The sequence below is a fragment of the Bombina bombina genome, chromosome 4 (assembly GCF_027579735.1).
Source record: "Bombina bombina isolate aBomBom1 chromosome 4, aBomBom1.pri, whole genome shotgun sequence".
NCBI lineage: Eukaryota > Metazoa > Chordata > Amphibia > Anura > Bombinatoridae > Bombina > Bombina bombina.
In genome coordinates, this window is record NC_069502.1 from 1,172,358,423 (window position 1) to 1,172,380,146 (window position 21,724).

Consider the following 21,724-nt stretch of genomic DNA (forward strand, 5'->3'; position numbering starts at 1 on the left):
GGTAAAAAATTGTTTGAAGAAACAATGTATGATCGAGCAAAGAGATACTAATATTGATAACGAGGAAGACATAAGAAAATTCTTTCTGAAATGGTCAGCTTTCATTAAAGGATATCCAACTAATGAAATAGAAATTATAATTTTTCCATTTAGGAACTCAGAACTTGTGCTGCTCAATTTGTGGTAGGAGATGGGAGTGGGGGTGGGAGCTGGGGGGCATTAATTAATTAAATATAATTCAAGTTATTCCTTCTCCTTTTTTTTTTTTTCTTTCTTTTTTTTTTTTTTTTCTCTTTTGGGGGTGAGGATAGGGAGAGGAAGGGGAAGATAAACCAAGGAAGGGAAGGGAAGAAAAAAGAGGTTTAACATAAATTATATGTGTTAGCAAACATAATCAATGTAACATGGCAACATGAGTTATTATTTTTATAATGAGACATGTCAAGTTATTTTCTTTTTTCTATGATGCAATAGATCTAAGTGACTTGTATCAAAATGTTATTGTCATGTTCTTGACTTATCTTTTTGCTTTTCTTTTTTTTGCTTATGTACAACTTATTATATTAAACCTCAATAAAAGTGAAATTATAAAAAAAAAAAAAAGAAGGGGCTAAAGTCCAGAGAGGTATTAAGGCCAAATGGAGAGATGGTGTTCAGCCTGTAGATCCACTTGGTTCCGCATTGTAGCAAAAGATTCCCCCTGTCACCTCTGGTCCGGAGACATTGGCCAGTGGTAGGCAGTGATCCCACACTACCATTTGGAAGGGTTGCTGCCCCCAGAATAGCATACCGAAGAGCAAATAACCTAAGGGATATACTGGTTAAATCAGAAAGAAATTACAAAAAGGATACCTGGCTTAAGCCTATGAAGATGGGCTGTTTTCCCTGTTCAGGATGTGTCACCTGCAATGGTATGCTTAGGGGCAATTCCTTTCAACACCCTCATAGCAATCAAAGATTCGACATTAGGCATCGCCTTACATGCACCAGCATATATGTGGTATACATGATTATTTGCCCATGTTCCAGGGTCTATATAGGCAAAACTGTAACAACCTTCCGCGAACGCATGGCAAACCACCGATGTGCGATACGGGAGGCCCTCCGCACTGGCGAATCGGAACAACCAGTAGCTAGGTATTGTATCCAACATAAACATGCGGTCTCCAGTCTACGCACGATGCTTATAGACCATGTACCCCCCCTCCCAAGAGGAGGTGACAGGGGGAATCTTTTGCTACAATGCGAAACCAAGTGGATCTACAGGCTGAACACCATCTCTCCATTTGGCCTTAATACCTCTCTGGACTTTAGCCCCTTCTATTAGACAACATCTGTCTTTGTAATAAGATCCGAGTATATATATCCTTCCTGCAGCTGTACAAGGGACTCTTAACAAGATACAGAACGGCCCTCACATATTGTTCCTAAGTTTCTATCATACTGCTAGTAGGCATGAGTATAAGCTGGTATATCACTTTATATGTAATTTGACACTGTTTATTGTCTTTATGACTTTAAAAGCACTACAGGTCTTTTACATATTGTGATATAGGTGTAATGTTGTATAGATGCACTTATATATGCACTTTGATTTTAAATTGACATTTGTCTTGAGTGTTGCGCCGATATACAGATCTTTTTGTCCACTATTGCAGAAGTTTGGGGTACTTTGTACCCGTATGTAATAAGTATGGAGATCTCTATTATCATATATCTGCGGCGCCATACTCAATAGGCAAATACATAAATGTATTGGGTTATTACACTAAATTACATTAAAAACGTGTTTTGATTACATGTTGCCAAGGCAACACCGGCTTCACGATCTCACAGGGCGCACAGTTCATCGCACCCTGATGACGTCAGATGCCGATTTCACACACAGAGAATTGGCGGCATGTGATGCACTCAAACACTATTTAGGTGGTGGTCTGGGGTAAGTTATATATGAAGCTTTTAATATTTATTTTTGTCACATTTGATAAAGGTACAATGATGTACCGAAACGTCATGGTAATATAATTGTTTTAATGGATTAATTAAAGGATTACATTTTAAAAGACCAGTGAGTGCCTGTGTTCTTGGAGAGGATACAGATTTGGTTTGCAGTGTACCTTGGCAGCTGAATCGGTGTAAGATTGTGCTGTCCTCTATCTGGACAATATATATATATATATATATATATATATATATATATATATATCAGAAAAGAGAGAACAGCACTCCTGAGATAGAGCAAAAGCTAGAATAACTTCCATGCCTGTTCATTTCAATTCTCAGGGTGCGCGTTCTTTTAGCACACGTTGATGCACACGTTGATGCCTTTCCACAGAGAAAAAATATCTTGTAGCATATCAGTCTGATCCTGCCCAATGACAGTCCAGCGCCGAAATACCAGGCAATTCTTCTCTGAACAAAAGAAACAACAACCCCAGACTATCGTTTCGGCCTTTCGTGGGCCTCATCAGTGAGGTGCAGTTGTATCTCTCTAAGGGCATGTGTGCAAGCAGTCCACGTCTGGTTTCCCCCATTACTCTAAGGGAGACCTAAGAGTTATTTGCATAAATATCAGAAAAGAGAGAACAGCACTCCTGAGATAGAACAAAAGCTAGAATAACTTCCATGCCTGTTCATTTCAATTACAACTCAGGGTGCGCGTTCTTTTAGCACACGTTGATGCCTTTCCACAGAGAAAAAATATCTTGTAGCATATCAGTCTGATCCTGCCCAATGACAGTCCAGCGCCGAAATACCAGGCAATTCTTCTCTGAACAAAAGAAACAACAACCCCAGACTATCGTTTCGACCTTTCGTGGGCCTCATCAGTGAGGTGCAGTTGTATCTCTCTAAGGGCATGTGTGCAAGCAGTCCACGTCTGGTTTCCCCCATTACTCTTAGGGAGACCTAAGAGTTATTTGCATAAATATCAGAAAAGAGAGAACAGCACTCCTGAGATAGAACAAAAGCTAGAATAACTTCCATGCCTGTTCATTTCAATTACAACTCAGGGTGCGCGTTCTTTTAGCACACGTTGATGCCTTTCCACAGAGAAAAAATATCTTGTAGCATATCATTCTGATCCTGCCCAATGACAGTCCAGTACCGAAATACCAGGCAATTCTTCTCTGAACAAAAGAAACAACAACCCCAGACGATCGTTTCGGCCTTTCGTGGGCCTCATCAGTGAGGTGCAGTTGTATTTCTATAAGGGCATGTGTGCAAGGAGTCCACGTCTGGTTTCCCCCGTTACTCTTATTATTCTAGCTTTTGTTCTATCTCAGGAGTGCTGTGAAGAATATTGGAATGTAAAATATTCATAACTACCTTTGGGTTAGCGCTGTAGCTATTACGCAAAAACATTTTACATTTAACTTGTAATATGCTCGCTAACCCGTGTGTGCTAAAATTTAGTTCTTGCGGTGTTTGCACATGAGCGTAAGCTCTAAATAGTGCACCACTTGAAGCATGCACATAAGTATTTGAATATTAATGTACTAAATTTAATTTTATATATTCAATGAAAATCCTCAAAAAATAAAACTTTAAAATAAATATTTAGTTATAAAGATGTTATTTTGAATTGTCTAGAATTCCCAGTACTTTACTCAAATACCTGTAGTTTTCCTGTATGTATAAATTAATCTATAATCTCATGAATAATAATTATAACCTGGCAGGTAGTCTATGGTTATCTAAAATTAACCTAAAAAGTTATTCAAAATTCTTATTTAAAACTCCAGGACTTAAAGTTCCTAGAACATAAATCCACTTCGACTCAGCTCTCCAATGATCATACATTTTTCCTATATCCATGAACTTAGTGATACGTTTGGGATTGTTGTTATGACAAAGTCATAAAGTGATGCGACAAAGAGTGTTTTGTAGTTGTACATCCCTTCTTTATATCATTAACATGCTTTCCTAATCTTACACTTAAAGCTCTAGAAGTATGACCAACATACTGCAATTTGCAGGAACATTCTAATGCATATATTACATTTGTTGCATTACGTTATTAATTGGTTAATTATCCATACAAGAATAAAAAAAATCTATTTTTCTTTCTCCTCTATGAAAACATCTACAACCCAAACAGAAACCACATCAGAAAAACCCTGGCTACCTTATTTCCTTTCCTCAGATACCCCTGCCCTCATTCTTGGCAACTTCAACATCCTTCTTGGCAATCTCACTGCCTCTTCTGCAAAACAACTTCTGCAACTCACTTCCTCTTTTGGTTTGTCGCAATGGACTGATTCTCCCACTCACAAAGACGTTGACTCCCTTGACCTGATCTTTAGCTATCGATGCACTATTTCATACTTCACAAACTCCCCTTTTCCACTTTCTGAACACCATCTTCTCACTTACAACATATAATCCCTCCCTACAACTCTCCCTCCTTCTACTCCTCACACCAAACTTCACAAAAGCATTATGTCATTAGATCAGCAACAGCTTGCTAATTCCCTCGAACCTCTCCTCTCATCCTTCTCTTCCTTATCCTGCCCTGACCAATCTATCTGCCACTATAATTCCACCCTTACATTCATCCTTGACAATCTGGCCCCTCTTACCATAGCTCGGAAATAACAAACTCATCCTCAGCCCTGGCATACTCCTCTGATATGGTAAATACACAGATGTTCCTGTACTGCTGAGCGACACTGGAGAAAATTTCGGAGTTCAGCTGACTTTCTTCATTACAAATTCATCTTGAACTCCTACTATTCTGCCCTTAATCTCTATAAGCAACATTACTTCTCTACTCTAATCTCAACTCTTTCTTCAAACCCAAAGTCTGATCTCCACTTTCAATACTCTTCTCCGCCCACCCCCACCTCCTAATACAACTTCTTTGTCAGCTCAGCACTTTGCCAGCCACTTCAATAACAAAATCGACCCCATCAGAAATTAAATCAGCTCTCAACATACTTCCATTGTCTCACCCTCTCAAACGCTCGCAATCAACCACAACCCACATAGCCATAAACTTAGCCTTTTCTCCCCTGTTACTGAGGAAGAAGTTTCTGCACTTATACTGTGCTCTAACCTCACTACCTGTCCCCTTGACCCTATCCCCTCACAGCTACTCCCCTCCCTCTCTTCTACCCTTACCCCTATACTCACACACATTTTCAACCTCTCCCTCAGCACAGGTATATTTCCCTCATCTCTGAAACATGCACTGGTAACACCTATCCTCAAAAAACCTTCCCTTAATCCAACCTCCCCATCCAACTTCCGCCCTATTTCCCTCCTCCCTCTTGCCTCAAAGCTTTTCAAAAAGCTAGTATATGCATGCCTATCCCATTTCCTTACATTAAACTCCCTCCTTGACCCACTGCAATCTGGATTTTGTCCCCATCACTCCACAGAGACAGCAATCGTTAAGGCTATCAATGACCTACTTACAGCAAAATCAAAAGGCCACTTCTCTCTGCTTATCCTCCTTGATCTGTCCACAGCCTTTGATACCGTTGACCACCTTCTTTTGCTCCAAACCCTCCAATCCTTTGGCATTTGTGACACAGCCCTCTCGTGTTTCTCTTCCTACCTGTCAAACTGTACCTTTAGTGTAGCCTTCTCTGGGGCCTCCTCTGCCCCGTCACCACTTTCTGTCGGGGTACCGCAAGGCTCTGTCCTTGGCTCCCTTCTCTTCTCAATCTACACGTCATCACTAGGTTCCCAAATTATGTCCCGCGGTTTCCAATATCATTTGTATGCCGACGACACCCAAATCTACTTCTCTGCACCAGACCTATCTCCTTCCTTGTCACTAACTGTCTTTCTTGCATCTCTTCCTGGATGTCCTCTCACTACCTCAAGCTAAATCTCTCTAAAACTGATCTCCTTATTTTCCCCCCTTCTTCCAAAATCTCCACCCCCAATCTCTCTATAACTGTTGAGAACTCCAACATTACCCCTGCATGCCCGATGTCTTGGGGTCACATTTGACTCAGATCTATCTTTCACTCCTCACATTCAGTCCTTGGCTAAAGCCTGCCACTTCCACCTTAAAAAGATCTCTAAAATTAGACATTTCCTTACACAAGACACAACTAAGATTTTAATCCACTCTCTGATCCTTTCCAGCCTCGATTACTGCAACTCTGTCCTCTCTGGTCTTCCCCGGTGCTGCCTAGCTCCTTTATAATCCATAATGAATGCCTCTGCCAGGCTCATCTTCCTTACATGTCGCTCTTCATCTGCTGCACCTCTCTGCCAATCCCTTCACTGGCTTCCTCTTGCCTCTAGGATTAAACACAACATTCTCTCTCTGACATACAAAGCCCTCAACTCCACTGCTCCCCCTTATATCTCAGACCCTGTCTCCAGATACTCTTCCTCCCGTCCCCTTCACTCTGCTCATGACCTCCTACTCTCCTCATCTCTAGTTACCTCCTCACACTCCCATTTACAGGACTTCTCCAGACTGGCTCCCATTTTGTGGAACTCTCTGCCTCGATCCACAAGACTCTCCACTAGTTTTGAAAGCTTCAAGCGCTCCTTAAAGACTCTACTGTTCAGGGATGTATACAACCTACACGAATCTTTCTTTATACCAGTTCCTCTCCTCCATTGCTATCCCCTGAACCCTCCTCAGCATGTAAGCCTAAGAGTCCAGCTGTTTGTAGATCACTTTCTTAAGAGCTGACTACAACAGTGCAACTCTTGGCAGGGCCCTCTACCCATTTGATCCCTATAAATGTTTTGTTGTACTCCGCCTTTGTTTAAATAATTTTATTAGATGATGTTATTATGAGTGTACTTTTACATGTATTTTTGATGTGTTTTGTGACCCTTTTTTGTTTTACAAATCAGTTAACCAGAGCTATGATGCCGTGCTAACCCGACTTGCGTTAATGTCAATTGCGCTCAAGCAATCGCGTTTATTTTCAACATGTAATACGATTGAAAAATCTGACGCATACAAACCGTCGCAATAAACCCCTTTTCGCTTGTGTGCAACAGTTAGCGCGACATTTGTAATCTAGCCCAAAATTGGGCCAATTTTGTTTCCTTTCATTTCTACTTCATTCTTTTCAACATCATTATTTGTATATTGTAAAAATTAGGTTCTTTCTTTATTCACAGTTTCATCTATTTTTTTATTTAAAAATCTTTCATTATATTTGTTCTCTTTAAATCTTTATTTGAACATCTCTGATAGCTTTTTAAAAATTGTATGTATCAGTACAATGTCTGCGTAGCCTATTAAACTGCACTTTTGGGATGTTTTTAACCAATTTTCCAAATGGAAACTATTAGTTTTAATAACGCTATTAACATTCACTACTTTAAAATTATTTTTTAGCTTTCATGTTACCATCCTCTATAGATATATGCACAAATCTTAAAAAAAATTTATTTATTTTTTACTGCATACCAATGTAAACTTGATTTGATATTAATTCAAATTAAGATATTTATACATTGTGTTAATTCCTCGTTTTGGCCTTTCCAAATAAAAAAACACATCATTGATGTATCTATGATGAGCTAACAGTTTTGCCTGCCACTTATGTGGATTAAAAACAAAATGTTCCTCCCAAGCTGCCATACAGTTGTGCTCATAAGTTTACATACCCTGGCAGAATTTATCATTTTTTGGCCATTTTTCAGAGAATATGAATGATAACACAAAAACTTTTCTTTCAATCATGGTTAGTGTTTGGCTGAAGCCATTTATTATCAATCAACTGTGTTTACTCTTTTTAAATCATAATGACAACAGAAACTACCCAAATGACCCTGATCAAAAGTTTACATACCCTGGTGATTTTGGTCTGATAACATGCACACAAGTTGACACAAAGGGGTTTGAATGGCTATTAAAGGTAACCATCCTCACCTGTGATCTATTTGCTTGTAATTAGTGTGTGTGTATAAAAGGTCAATGAGTTTCTGGACTCTTGACAGACCCTTGCATCTTTCATCCAATGCTGCACTAACGTTTCTGGATTCTGAGTCATGGGGAAAGAAAAATAATTGTCAAAGGATCTGTGGGAGAAAGGTAGTTGAACTGTATAAAACATGAAAGGGATATGCAAAGATATCCAAGGAATTGAGAATGCAAATCAGCAGTGTTCAAATTCTAATCAAGAAGTGGAAAATGAGGCGTTCTGTTTGATAACATACTGCATTCATCTTGCCATCAATTCTGACCAAATTTCCTGTGCCTTTGTAGCTCACACATCCCCAAAACATCAGCGATCCACCACCGTTTTTCACAGTAGGAATGGTGTACCTTTCATCATAGGCCTTGTTGACTCCTCTCCAAATGTAGCGTTTATGGTTGTGGCCAATAAGCTCAATTTTGGTCTCATCACTCCAAATGACTTTGTGCCAGAAGGTTTGAGGCTTGTCTCTGTACTGTTTGGCGTATTGTAAGGGGATACTTTGTGGCATTTGCGTAGTAATGGCTTTCTTCTGGTGACTCGACCATGCAGCCCATCTTTCTTCAAGTGCCTCCTTATTGTGCATATTGAAACAGCCACACCACATGTCCTGTATTTCACCTGAATTTATTTGTGGGTTGGTCTTTGCATCTCGAACAATTTTCCTGGCAGTTGTGGCTGAAATTTTAGTTGGTCTACATGACCGTGGTTTGGTTTCAACGGAATGCCTCATTTTCCACTTCTTTATTAGAGTTTGAACACTGCTGATTTGAATTCTGAATTCCTTGGATATCTTTTTATATCCCTTTCCTGTTTTATACAGTTCAACTACCTTTTCCCGCAGATCCTTTGACAATTTTTTTGCTTTCCCCATGACTCAGAATCCAGATTCGTCAGTGCAGCACTGGATGAAAGATGCAAGGGTCTGTCAGGAGTCCAGAAAGTCATTGACCTTTTATGCACACACACTAATTACAAGAAAACATTACAGGTGAGAATGGTTACCTTTAATAGCCACTCAAACTCCGTTGTGTCAACTTGTTTGCATGTTATCAGGCCAAAATCACCAGGGTATGTAAACGTTTGATCAGGGTCATTTGGGTAGTTTCTGTTGTCATTATGATTTAAAAATAAATGGCTTCAGCCAAACACTAACCATGATTGAAAGAAAAGTTTTTGTGTAATCATTCATATTCTCTGAAAAATGGCCAAGAAATCATAAATGGTTACCTTTAATAGCCACTCAAACTCCGTTGTGTCAACTTGTTTGCATGTTATCAGGCCAAAATCACCAGGGTATGTAAACGTTTGATCAGGGTCATTTGGGTAGTTTCTGTTGTCATTATGATTTAAAAATAAATGGCTTCAGCCAAACACTAACCATGATTGAAAGAAAAGTTTTTGTGTAATCATTCATATTCTCTGAAAAATGGCCAAGAAATCATAAATTCTGCCAGGGTATGTAAACTTATGAGTACAACTGTATATAAATTTGCGTAGCTTGGCGCCAACCTGGTGCCCTTTGCCATTATTTGAAGTTAAAGAGAAAAAGGACCAGATTACAATTGGTACACTATTTAGCGCATTCGCTCGCAAGCAAAACCTGATGCATGCAAATGAAAGGATTTATTATTTCGCGACCACGCTAACTTCTTCTCCCCATAGACTTCAATGGAGAGTGCATGCTAACCCTACAGGAGTTATCAATATTTCACTTTCCCATGTTCTTCTCATAAAAAATTTAATATATTTAATAGACAATAATAATTATAGTTACTTTAATATATATATATATATATATATATACTGTATGTGTGTATATATATATATATATATATATATATATACAACACACAGAGAAAACCCAGCACTCACTTACAAGCTCTCAGCTAAGATTTAAAAGCAAAAATGGAAATGCTTTTAAATTTTTGCTTTTAAATCTTAGCTGAGAGCTTGTAAGTGAGTGCTGGGTTTTCTCTGTGTGTTGTATTAATTTGTTTTGTAATTTTCCCTATGGTTCTTGCACCCAGACCTGTCTGGGGTTAACTGCTTGTGGCTCTGAGGACAGCACAGCTTCCTGTGAGTGCCAGTGGCACCCAGGGCTGAGCATGTTGCAGGGTCATAGGATGTGTACCCAGTCCGGTATGAGAGTGCAGTTCCCTTCCGTGTTTTGTATATATATATATATATATATATATATATATATATATATATATATATATATATATATATATATATATATATATATTTTAAACACACAAAGTCCAGCACTCACAAGCTCTCAGCTAAGATTAAAAGCAAAAATGGAAGGGTTAGTTACCGCATTTTGCCAAATGGGACAAGCCCAGTAACCTTGTCAAGGTCCCTTCCAAAACCTGGGTCCCTAAAACAGCCACAAAATGCAAGCTCTCAATACAACAAACTGGGAACAAGTGAAGGGTGCACAGGCTTATGTAATCACCCTAGACATATACAAAACACGGAAGGGGACTGCACTCTCAGACTGGACTGGGTACACATCCCATGACCCTGCAAAATGCTCAGCCCTGGGTGCTCACTGGCACTTACAGGAAGCTGTGCTGTCCCCAGAGTCTCGGCTTGTCCCATTTGGCCAAATGCGGTAACTAACCCTTCCATTTTTGCTTTTAATCTTAGCTGAGAGCTTGTAAGTGAGTGCTGGACTTTCTCTGTGGGGCCTATTTATGAAAGTCCTGTCGGACATGATCCGACATTGCGGATCATGTCCGACAGACCTCGCTGAATGCGGAGAGCAATACGCTCACCGCATTCAGCATTGCACCAGCAGCTCTTGTGAACCAGTGTTAATTTAATTGACTAAAACTAGACTAAAATCACTATAAAACTAATGAAATTCTGGTGACTAAAATACGACTAAAACTAAAATGGCATTTTAGTCAAAAGACTATGACTAAAACTAAATCAAAATGACATTTTAGTCAAAAGACTATGACTAAAACTGAATCAAAATTTGCTGACAAAAACATTTTATGCAAGGTTATAATCAATCCATATCCAATCACTGTTTTTTTGTAAATTTTACAAAACTTAATTTTATTAAATTTTAAGATAAATAAAGACATGTTATATACCACAGCAGGTAAATCTGTTAAATCTGTATTGCATGTTCAAACCTTAATACCATAAATAGAAACAGGTTAATAAACCTTTACTCCAGGAGTATATAATGAGTTTGGAAGTTCTAGAGCAGTGCTAATATCGTGGCCAAATTGTTATCGAATCTGTGAACAATGAATTGATTCTTCCTATAGAAATAAGCATAACCCACGAATATGGGTTTAAAGGGACAGTTAAGACACCAAATAAACATTATTCAATATGTTACTTGCAAAACGTTAATGTGGCACATCGTTCTCCCTCTGCTGCAGTCCTCAGGGATTATCCATTTTTTTAAAAATAACCAACTGCCGTTCACAGCTAAAAATGGTGGCCTAACTCCTCCTATCTTGACGTCATTTTGAAGCTGTTTCTTACAGCAAATGACATGAGTGTCGGCCACGACGTCAACGCCCATTCGCGCATGCGCATTTGTCCAGAAGAGTAACTAACAGCAGGAACTGAAATAAGGTTCCTATTTCAGTGACGGACTGCTTTTCTCCTGTATTTCTGATCTGTTTGCTGCCCTAAAGGACTGAGTACGGCCAACCTTGTAATGGCAAAGAATGTGTCACTTACATATGAAGGGGGTGGACACAGTTATTTTATATTATTCTCCTGCTTAGACCTGAGTTTTTTTTTATAGAGCAGACGTCCTATAAATCATTGTGATGCCACAAAACCAACACAGTTCCAGATTGAACACATTCAGTATCCCCATTTCACCGCTGTGAGCATCAGCTTTTTCTAGTCCTCCACCCAAGCAGCCCAGCGTTTTCTATGTCACTGATTTACAACGTGTGCCAAATTATCTCCACCTTTTCAGCTCTGTCATTTGGAAGTAGTCAGGGACGTGTAACCTGTTCCTGCACATTGTCCTGCTTATGCTTATTTTTGTGTTTATAATGCCTGGTATTAATCACCCAATAAAATGTTATGAATCTTACTTTACTTGTAGACTGTTGCAACATGTAAGATATTTTATTTTTGCCTGCTGGGGAAAAAAATTAGACATAATGAGAAATAAGTAAAATTATTATGTTCCTAGCTTAGTATGTAAAAGGAAGCAGCTGATGTATTGGTAGCTACATGTGCTAAAAACAGTGCTATATTACAGGTTACACGGCCCTGACTACTTCCAAATGACAGAGCTGGAAAGGTGGAGATAATTTGGCACACGTTGTCAGTGACATAGAAAACGCTGGGCTGCTTGGGTGGAGGACTAGAAAAAGCTGATGCTCACAGCGGTGAAATGGGGATACTGAATGTGTTCAATCTGGAACTGTGTTGGTTTTGTGGTATCACAATGATTTATAGGACGTCTGCTCTATAAAAAAAAACTTGGGTCTAAGCAGGACAATAATATAAAATAACTGTGTCCACCCCTTCATATGTATGTGACACATTCTTTGCCATTACAAGGTTGGCCGTACTCAGTCCTCCAGAAATACAGGATCTGCCTAACTGAATTATACATGACTTCCGGTGCAGCACTAAAACGGATCCCCATCAAAAACATACCGCTTTGCGCATGCGTTAGGCTAAAGGCACGTTCAAGTTGGGCGTGCATGATAAATTCTCAAATTTATCTCCGTGGGAAGAAGACAATGGGAGGAGTTAGGCCACCATTTTTAGCTGTGAACGGCAGTTGGTTATTTTGAAAAAAATGGATAATCCCTGAGGACTGCAGCAGAGGGAGAACGATGTGCCACATTAACGTTTTGCAAGTAACATATTGAATAATGTTTATTTGGTGTCTTAACTGTCCCTTTAAGTTATGCTGTGCCTGTGCTAGCTGCAGAAACTTTTTGTTGTGTTGAGTTACTTAATACTTATTTTAATTAGTAACTGTTAAACTTTTTATATTGGGTAATTTGTTCAATACAGCCAATACAGTTTACAGTTTTTTATTTTTTTTATTTTAAAGTTGCACTTCTGTTTGTTTATGAAACTTGGTTTTATTTAATTTTAAGCTTAATAAAGATGTTACATATCACAACGGCTAAATCTGTGTCTGTATTGCATGTTTAAACCTTAATATCATAAATATTAACAGGTTTTATTTTTACTCCTGGAGGATATAATCAGTTTGCAAATTATAGAGAAATGCTTAAATAATGCATTACACTTTAACTACACCCCTTAGATTTTAGTCGACTAAAACTAGACTAAAACTAAAACAATTCTGATGACTAAAATACGACTAAAACTAAAATGGAATTTTAGTCAAAAGACTAAAACTAAGACTAAATAGAAATTTGTTGCCAAAATTAACACTGTTGTGAACTGCTGGTGCAATGCCGCCCCCTGCAGATTTGCGGTCAACCGGCCACTAGCAGGGGGTGTCAATCAACCCGATCTTATTCAATCGGGTTGAATTGCGGCAATGTTTGTCCGCCTCTTCAGAGCAGGTGGACAGGTTATGGAGCAGGTGTCTTTAGACCGCTGCTCCATAATTTGTGTTTCTGGCGAGTCTGAAGGCTTTCCCTATGGTTCTTGCACCCAGACCTGCCTGGGGTTAACTGCCTGTGACTCTGGGGACCGCACAGCTTCCTGTGAGTGACCGTGAGCACCCAGGGCTGAGCATGTTGCAGGGTCATGGGATGTGTACCCGGTCCGGTATGAGAGTGCAATCCCCTTCCGTGTTTTGTATATGTCTAGGGTGATTACATATTCCTGTGCACCCTTCCCTTGTTCTCAGTTTGTTTGGATTTGAGAGCTTGAATTGTGTGGCTGTTTTAGGGTCCCAGGTATTGGAAAGGACCTTGATGTGGTACCAGGGCTTGTCCCATTTTTGCTTTTAAATCTTAGCTGAGAGCTTGTAAGTGAGTGCTGGACTTTCTCTGTGTGTTATATATATATATATATATATACTGTACATATACATAAGGAAATAGTTATCTTAAGGCACGTTATGTAAATATGTAATATAACATTAAAAAACAAATAATTATTAATAATTATTATAGTTACTGTAATATATATATATATATATATATATATATATATATATATATATAAATGAAGGAAAGCACTCTCTGGTCTTTTAGTGAAAATTTAATCAAGCGTGACGTTTCGGGGACACACTCCACTTCCTCAGACAAACAAAAACTGCATTCAACTGAAAATTTAAACAAAATAAGCCCCTCCCCCAGTGAAGAAATTGCGCCAAAAAACAGTTGTCATAGTGATCCTCAATAAACAAGTACTGGCTGTCTAGAGCCTAGTGCACAGTGCATCATACTCAATAACAGAAAAAGCTCTATATAAGCCTAAAAACCAACATATTACAAAGAGCATTTCATGTGAAAAAAACATTTGAAAAATACTTTTGAAAAATACATTCATTCCCCATAATGTGCTGTGTTGACATACGCAATGATATCATCTCAAAAGAATCGTGATACAGATACAGCTATCCCACGTGTCCCCTAGCACCCTGGTTCAGGTGAATCGTGTACATGATATAGTTAGTGCAGTGTCTAGTGATTAATAATATTTAACAACCTAGATGATCACCAGGAAACATAATATCTGAGGACTGTAATTACGCTGAACTATATGTTCCTAATCCAGGATCACAGAAATATCATATTACCTCCGGAACATGTTTATACTGTTTTACTGTAGGTAATTCAAACTCTATCATTCAATATTTAAATATCTAAATACCTTTTCAGTGTGTTCCAGTTGCGATGAAGCACTAAGATGTAGCGGAGGACACGTTCCTCACGGCCATGCCGTGACGTAAACAGTAAGCGCCATACCTCACTAGATTACAAGTTGCCATAGCAACAATACACGTAGAACAGCCGGTGGGAAAGACTAAGAGATGCTACGATCGCCACTCTTGTAACACATATCAGTTACCACTTTACTTGTTTATGTTGGAGATTTGTACTTCTGTTGGGGGGGTTCACCATACATATTAGATCAGCATATGCTTCTATACATACATATTATACATATATTTTCCTCAAGAGTTTAGGATATTCTAGGGATTGATTTTATATGCAAGTGGTATGGAGAAGTATTGAACGGACCCTCTAAGGGTGTCTATGGATTCACATAGTTACATGCCAGATATTATGTGCCATACCCTATTATCTTTTTCTTTTTCCTTGGTTTATAGGTTAGGCATATATTGGTTCCTTGTATGGTGGCGGGTTAGCCGCCTTTGATTGATAATGACACTTTTCCTAAACCTTGCTCACCAGTTTATTTGTTTATTTGTATATTTGGTTGCTATGGCAACCAGTAACTTAGTGAGACACGGAGCGTCTTGTTTTCGCCACGGCAGGGTTGATGAGCGGGTCCCACGTAGCAACTTAAATATATTGGACCAGGCAGAGAAATATAAGGAACGATTGGGCTTGAACCAGCCTCAGTAAAGTGGTAACTGATATGTGTTACAAGAGTGGCGATCGTAGCATCTCTTAGTCTTTCCCACCGGCTGTTCTACGTGTATTGTTGCTATGGCAACTTGTAATCTAGTGAGGTATGGCGCTTACTGTTTACGTCACGGCATGGCCGTGAGGAACGTGTCCTCCGCTACATCTTAGTGCTTCATCGCAACTGGAACACACTGAAAAGGTATTTAGATATTTAAATATTGAATGATAGAGTTTGAATTACCTACAGTAAAACAGTATAAACATGTTCCGGAGGTAATATGATATTTCTGTGATCCTGGATTAGGAACATATAGTTCAGCGTAATTACATTATTAATATTATTCAATATTTTACAGGGTATGTTCCGGTCGTTAATGGGTTAATATTAATTGATTACTTCCAGAATACATTTTCTTCTTTCTTGTTTAAGGTCTGCTTTTAGACATTTTTATTTCTCTATATTAGAGTATAATGAGGTAACATCAGCCGTTACCAGCCAATAAGTATCATCCTAATTAATCTTATTCAAATGCTGAATAATATGAAGTATGTCTTTGTACATATTTTCTATACGAATATGCATTCATAAGGAAACAAATGCACAAGTCTAGTTTGCAGTGCTGTACATTGTGGTAAACACTGCTATCATTTAGTGTTTAAAAGTGTATAACATAAAACATTTTTTTGCAAATAGAGATGTGTATTCGTTCGCTACAAAATTTAAAGAAAATGAAAAAATACTGACGAAATTTATGTTTTCATTTTTTTTCTTTAAATTACCTTTAAGTGGCTAAATACTTACCTCTACTGTGCTGGAGAGTCATACTAACAGTCTTCTTCACAGATCCAAAGCGGCACTAATAGGAGGCTTAGGCCTAGATTTGGAGTTCGGCGGTAGCCGTCAAAACCAGCGTTAGAGGCTCCTAACGCTGGTTTTGGCCGCCCGCTGGTATTTGGAGTCAGTGAATAAAGGGTCTAACGCTCACTTTTCAGCCGCGACTTTTCCATACCGCAGATCCCCCTACGCCATTTGCGTAGCCTATCTTTTCAATGGGATCTTTCTAACGCCGGTATTTAGAGTCGTTTCTGAAGTGAGCGTTAGAGCTCTAACGACAAGATTCCAGCCACCTGAAAATAGCAGGAGTTAAGAGCTTTCTGGCTAACGCCGGTTCATAAAGCTCTTAACTACTGTACCCTAAAGTACACTAACACCCATAAACTACCTATGTACCCCTAAACCGAGGTCCCCCCACACCGCCGCCACTCGATTAAAATTTTTAACCCCTAATCTGCCGACCGCCACCTACGTTATACTTATGTACCCCTAATCTGCTGCCCCTAACCCCGCCGACCCCTGTATTACATTTATTAACCCCTAACCTGCCCCCCACAACGTCGCCGCCAGCTACTTAAAATAATTAACCCCTAATCTTCCGACCGCAAAGCGCCGCCACCTACGTTATCCCTATGTACCCCTAATCTGCTACCCCTAACACCGCCGACCCCTATATTATATTTATTAACCCCTAATCTGCCCCCCTCAACGTCGCCGACACCTGCCTACACTTATTAACCCCTAATCTGCCGAGCGGACCTGAGCGCTACTATAATAAAGTTCTTAACCCCTAACCCGCCTCACTAACCCTATCATAAATAGTATTAACCCCTAATCTGCCCTCCCTAACATCGCCAACACCTAACTTCAATTATTAACCCCTAATCTGACGACCGGAGCTCACCGCTATTCTAATAAATGGATTAACCCCTAAAGCTAAGTCTAACCCTAACACTAACACCCCCCTAACTTAAATATAATTTTTATCTAACGAAATAAATTAACTCTTATTAAATAACTTATTCCTATTTAAAACTAAATACTTACCTGTAAAATAAATCCTAATATAGCTACAATATAAATTATAATTATATCATAGCTATTTTAGGATTAATATTTATTTTACAGGCAACTTTGTAATTATTTTAACCAGGTACAATAGCTATTAAATAGTTAAGAACTATTTAATAGTTACCTAGTTAAAATAATAACAAATTTACCTGTAAAATAAATCCTAACCTAAGATATAATTAAACCTAACACTACCCTATCAATAAAATAATTAAATAAACTACCTACAATTACCTACAATTAACCTAACACTACACTATCAATAAATTAATTAAACACAATTGCTACAAATAAATACAATTAAATAAACTAGCTAAAGTACAAAAAATAAAAAAGAACTAAGTTACAAAAAATAATAAAATATTTACAAACATAAGAAAAATATTACAACAATTTTAAACTAATTACACCTACTCTAAGCCCCCTAATAAAATAACAAAGCCCCCCAAAATAAAAAATTCCCTACCCTATTCTAAATTAAAAAAGTTACAAGCTCTTTTACCTTACCAGCCCTGAACAGGGCCCTTTGCGGGGCATGCCCCAAGGATTTCAGCTCTTTTGCCTGTAAAAAAAAACATACCATACCCCCCCCCAACATTACAACCCACCACCCACAAACCCCTAAGCTAACCCAAACCCCCCTTAAATAAACCTAACACTAAGCCCCTGAAGATCTTCCTACCTTGTCTTCACCATACCAGGTTCACCGATCCGTCCTGAAGAGCTCCTCCGATGTCCTGATCCAAGCCCAAGCGGGGGCTGAAGAGGTCCATGATCCGGTCAAAGTCTTCATCCAAGCGGGGCAGAAGAGGATCTTCCATCCGATTGAAGTCATCATCCAGGCGGCATCTTCTATGGTCTTCCATCCGGAGCGAAGCGGCAGGATCCTGAAGACCTCCAGCGCGGAACATCCATCCGGACCGACGACTGAACGACGAATGACTGTTCCTTTAAGGGACGTCATCCAAGATGGCGTGCCTCGAATTCCGATTGGCTGATAGGATTCTATCAGCCAATCGGAATTAAGGTAGGAATTTTCTGATTGGCTGATGGAATCAGCCAATCAGAATCAAGTTCAATCCGATTGGCTGATCCAATCAGCCAATCAGATTGAGCTCGCATTCTATTGGCTGTTCCGATAGTAAATTGGAAAGTTGTTTAAAATATAATGTTCTATGTGAATCATGAAAGTTAATTTTTGACTTGAGTGTCCTTTTAACAATAGTTGAGGTAAGATGGAGATTGAGGACCTTTTGTCATTGCATTATTACATTACCAGAAAGTCAGCAACCAGACAGCATATTTACAAATAAAGCTGTCCTTTTCTATGATCAAATATTGTGGACTAAATTGTGGGACCTTTATTATATTTTAAAGTAGAATGCCCTTTTTTCATGGCTGAATCTGAGAAAACAAAAGTCTTTAACCAAGAGAGGTGAACCTCATTTTTGGAGGGGATAAAATAATGACAGGAATTGAATCATTGCGGATTGCAGCTAGTGATGTCCCGAACTGTTCGCCGGCAAACGGTTCACCGCGAACATAGCTTGTTCGCGTCCGCCGCCGCGGGCGAACATATGCGATGTTCGATCCGCCCCCTATGTGTCATCATTAAGTAAACTTTGACCCTGTATCTCATAGTCTGCAGACACATTACAGCCAATCAGCAGCAGACACTCCCTTCTAGACCCTCCCAGGTCACGGGCAGCAGCCATTTTAGAATCATTGTGATGCAGCTTTTGAAGAGAGAGGAGGTTTATTGTTGCAGCTCCTGATTTAATAGGGAAATTGATAGCTAGGCTAGTCTATTCAGTCTCCACTAAAGTCCTGAAGGACTCATCTGATCTCTGCTGTAAGGACAGCACCCTTTTTTTTGCATAGGGCTAGAACTCCAGTCGTTTTTTTGTTTTGCATTTGCCTGCCTGCCACCAGCCTGTGTGTGAGCCTCACAGCATATATTGTGCCAACTTGCTCACTGCCACCACTCATATCTGGTGGTTTAACATTACTTCAAATTTAAAAAAAAAAAAACTTTTACATTAGTTTGCTAATTGCAAGTTTAATATAATTTTATTTTCCATCAGGCCTGTGTGCCAGGCCCACCGCAAGCATATACTGTTATCAATTGCTCTGTGCAACCACTAATACTTGTTGTTTTACCATTTTTTTAAATAAATAAAAAAAAATAACATCATTAGTTTAAATTTAACCAACAAAAATTTGAAATTATTTTGCTTGTGTAATTTATTTTCATTTTCTATCAGGCCTGTGACTGTGTCTCAGGCTCACACAGTATATACTCTGGTTCATTGCTCTGTGCCAGCCACCACTCATATGCGCTTATAACATTATTTTAAATATAAAAAAAAACTTTTAAATCATTTTGCTAGTGTAATCTAATTTCATTTTCTATCAGGCCTGTGTGTTTTGCTGACTTACAGAGCATACTGTGTTTAACTGCTGCACTCCCTAGTCTATCAGCCACGACTCATATGTGTTTAACCTTTTTATTAAATTCCCCCCAAAAAAACTATATATCATTTTGCTAGTGTAATCTAATTTTATTTTCTATCAGGCCTGTGTGTATCTGACTTTCAGAGCCTACTCTTGTTAATTGCTGCCTTACCAAGGCTAGCAGCCACGACTCATATGTGCTTAACCTTTCTCTTTAAATAAAAAAAACAAAAAAACTTTAAATCATTTTGCTAGTGTAATCTAATTTTATTTTCTATCAGGCCTGTGTGTATCTGACTTACCGAGCCTACTGTTTTTAATTGCTGCCCTTCCAAGGCTATCAGCCACGACTCATATGTGCTTAACCTTTTTATTTAAATGCAAAAAAAAAAAATCTTTAAATCATTTTGCTAGTGTAATCTAATTTTATTTTCTATCAGGCCTGTGTGTATCTTCGAGTTTGATCTGTCACTGTGAAGCGGCCGTAACCCTTACACTACCTGATAGATACGACATCATAACTGATGTTTTAAAGCACGTTATTGCAAACAATTTGGGAATGTTAGGTGATTTAGGCCCTTTATGGGTTAAAAGCAGACTCTGCATCAACTATGTAATTTTCCATGGGAGTTTTGCCAGGGATCCCCCTCCAGCATGCCGCAGTCCCGGTGTTAGTCCCCTTGAAACAACTTTTCCATCACTATTGTGGCCAGAAAGAGTCCTTGTAGGTTTTAAAGTTCATCTGCCTATTGAAGTCAATGACGGTTCGCGGGTTCGCGAACTATACCAGAAGTTCGAGTCCGCCATTCGCGAACCGAAATTTTTAAGTTCGCGACATCACTAATTGCAGCCAACACAGGAGTCTGGAATGACAAAGGATATTATATTCAGTATTATTCCTTTCTTAGCTTTATTGGTTTAAGAAATTTAGGAAAATCTAAACTAAAAGAACTGTAGGAGATATTCCTGAAATGGGATAATAAAATAGGATAACAACAAATATGTTTAGTTAGTTTATTGCATCAACACCACTCTTTGATAGTGTCAGGGTGCCAGGAATCAGACTGAGACGACAAGTGCAAAAATAATCACACCTTTATTAATAGCAAAATATAATAAAAAGTCCACAAGTCAAATAACAAGTCAGGAATCAAAACCAGAGCTGGTAATCAGATGAGCCGAGTCAGGAGCCAAAGCGAATAGTCAGACCAGCCGAGTCAGGAGCCAAAGCGAGAAATCAGACGAGCCGGAATCAGGAACAAGGAGAACAGCAGAGTCAGGAACAAGCCAGGGATCAGGAACCAGGAGGGACGTCAGACAGCCAGGTAATACACAGGAGCTCTCACAAACAGGTCTGAGACAATGCAAGGGCAAACAAAGCATACTGAAAAGAGGCCCTTTAAATAATAAGTGATGACATCACAATTCTGAGACTGCATCCTGTCTCACATGGATGATGTACACCAGTCTGGCCATAAAAGGAAGTGCAGGAAATGAGCAGCATCACACAGTATGCACCAGAGTCAGCAAGAGAGGTGAGTAAAATATCTGCCAGCAGCACATGGCAAACAAAGCAGGGGAAAAACCCTGACAGTACCCTCCCCTTAACAACCCCTCCCCCGCAGGAGGACAAAAGGCTTATTTGGGAAACGGGCATGGAAGGCACAGAGGAGGGCGGGAGCATGAACATCAGAGGAGGGAACCCATGAACGCTCCTCTGGACCGTAGCCCCTCCAGTGAACCAAATACTGTACGTTGCCCCTGGACATACAAGAGACAATAAAGCTGCTGACCTCATACTCCTCATGGTTGTCAACAAAGATAGGACGGGGACGAGGCAACACAGTGGTAAACCAATGGTTTCAAGAGGGAGACATGAAAAACATTGGAGATGCGCATTGCAGGAGGAAGATCAAGAGCGTAGGCCACAG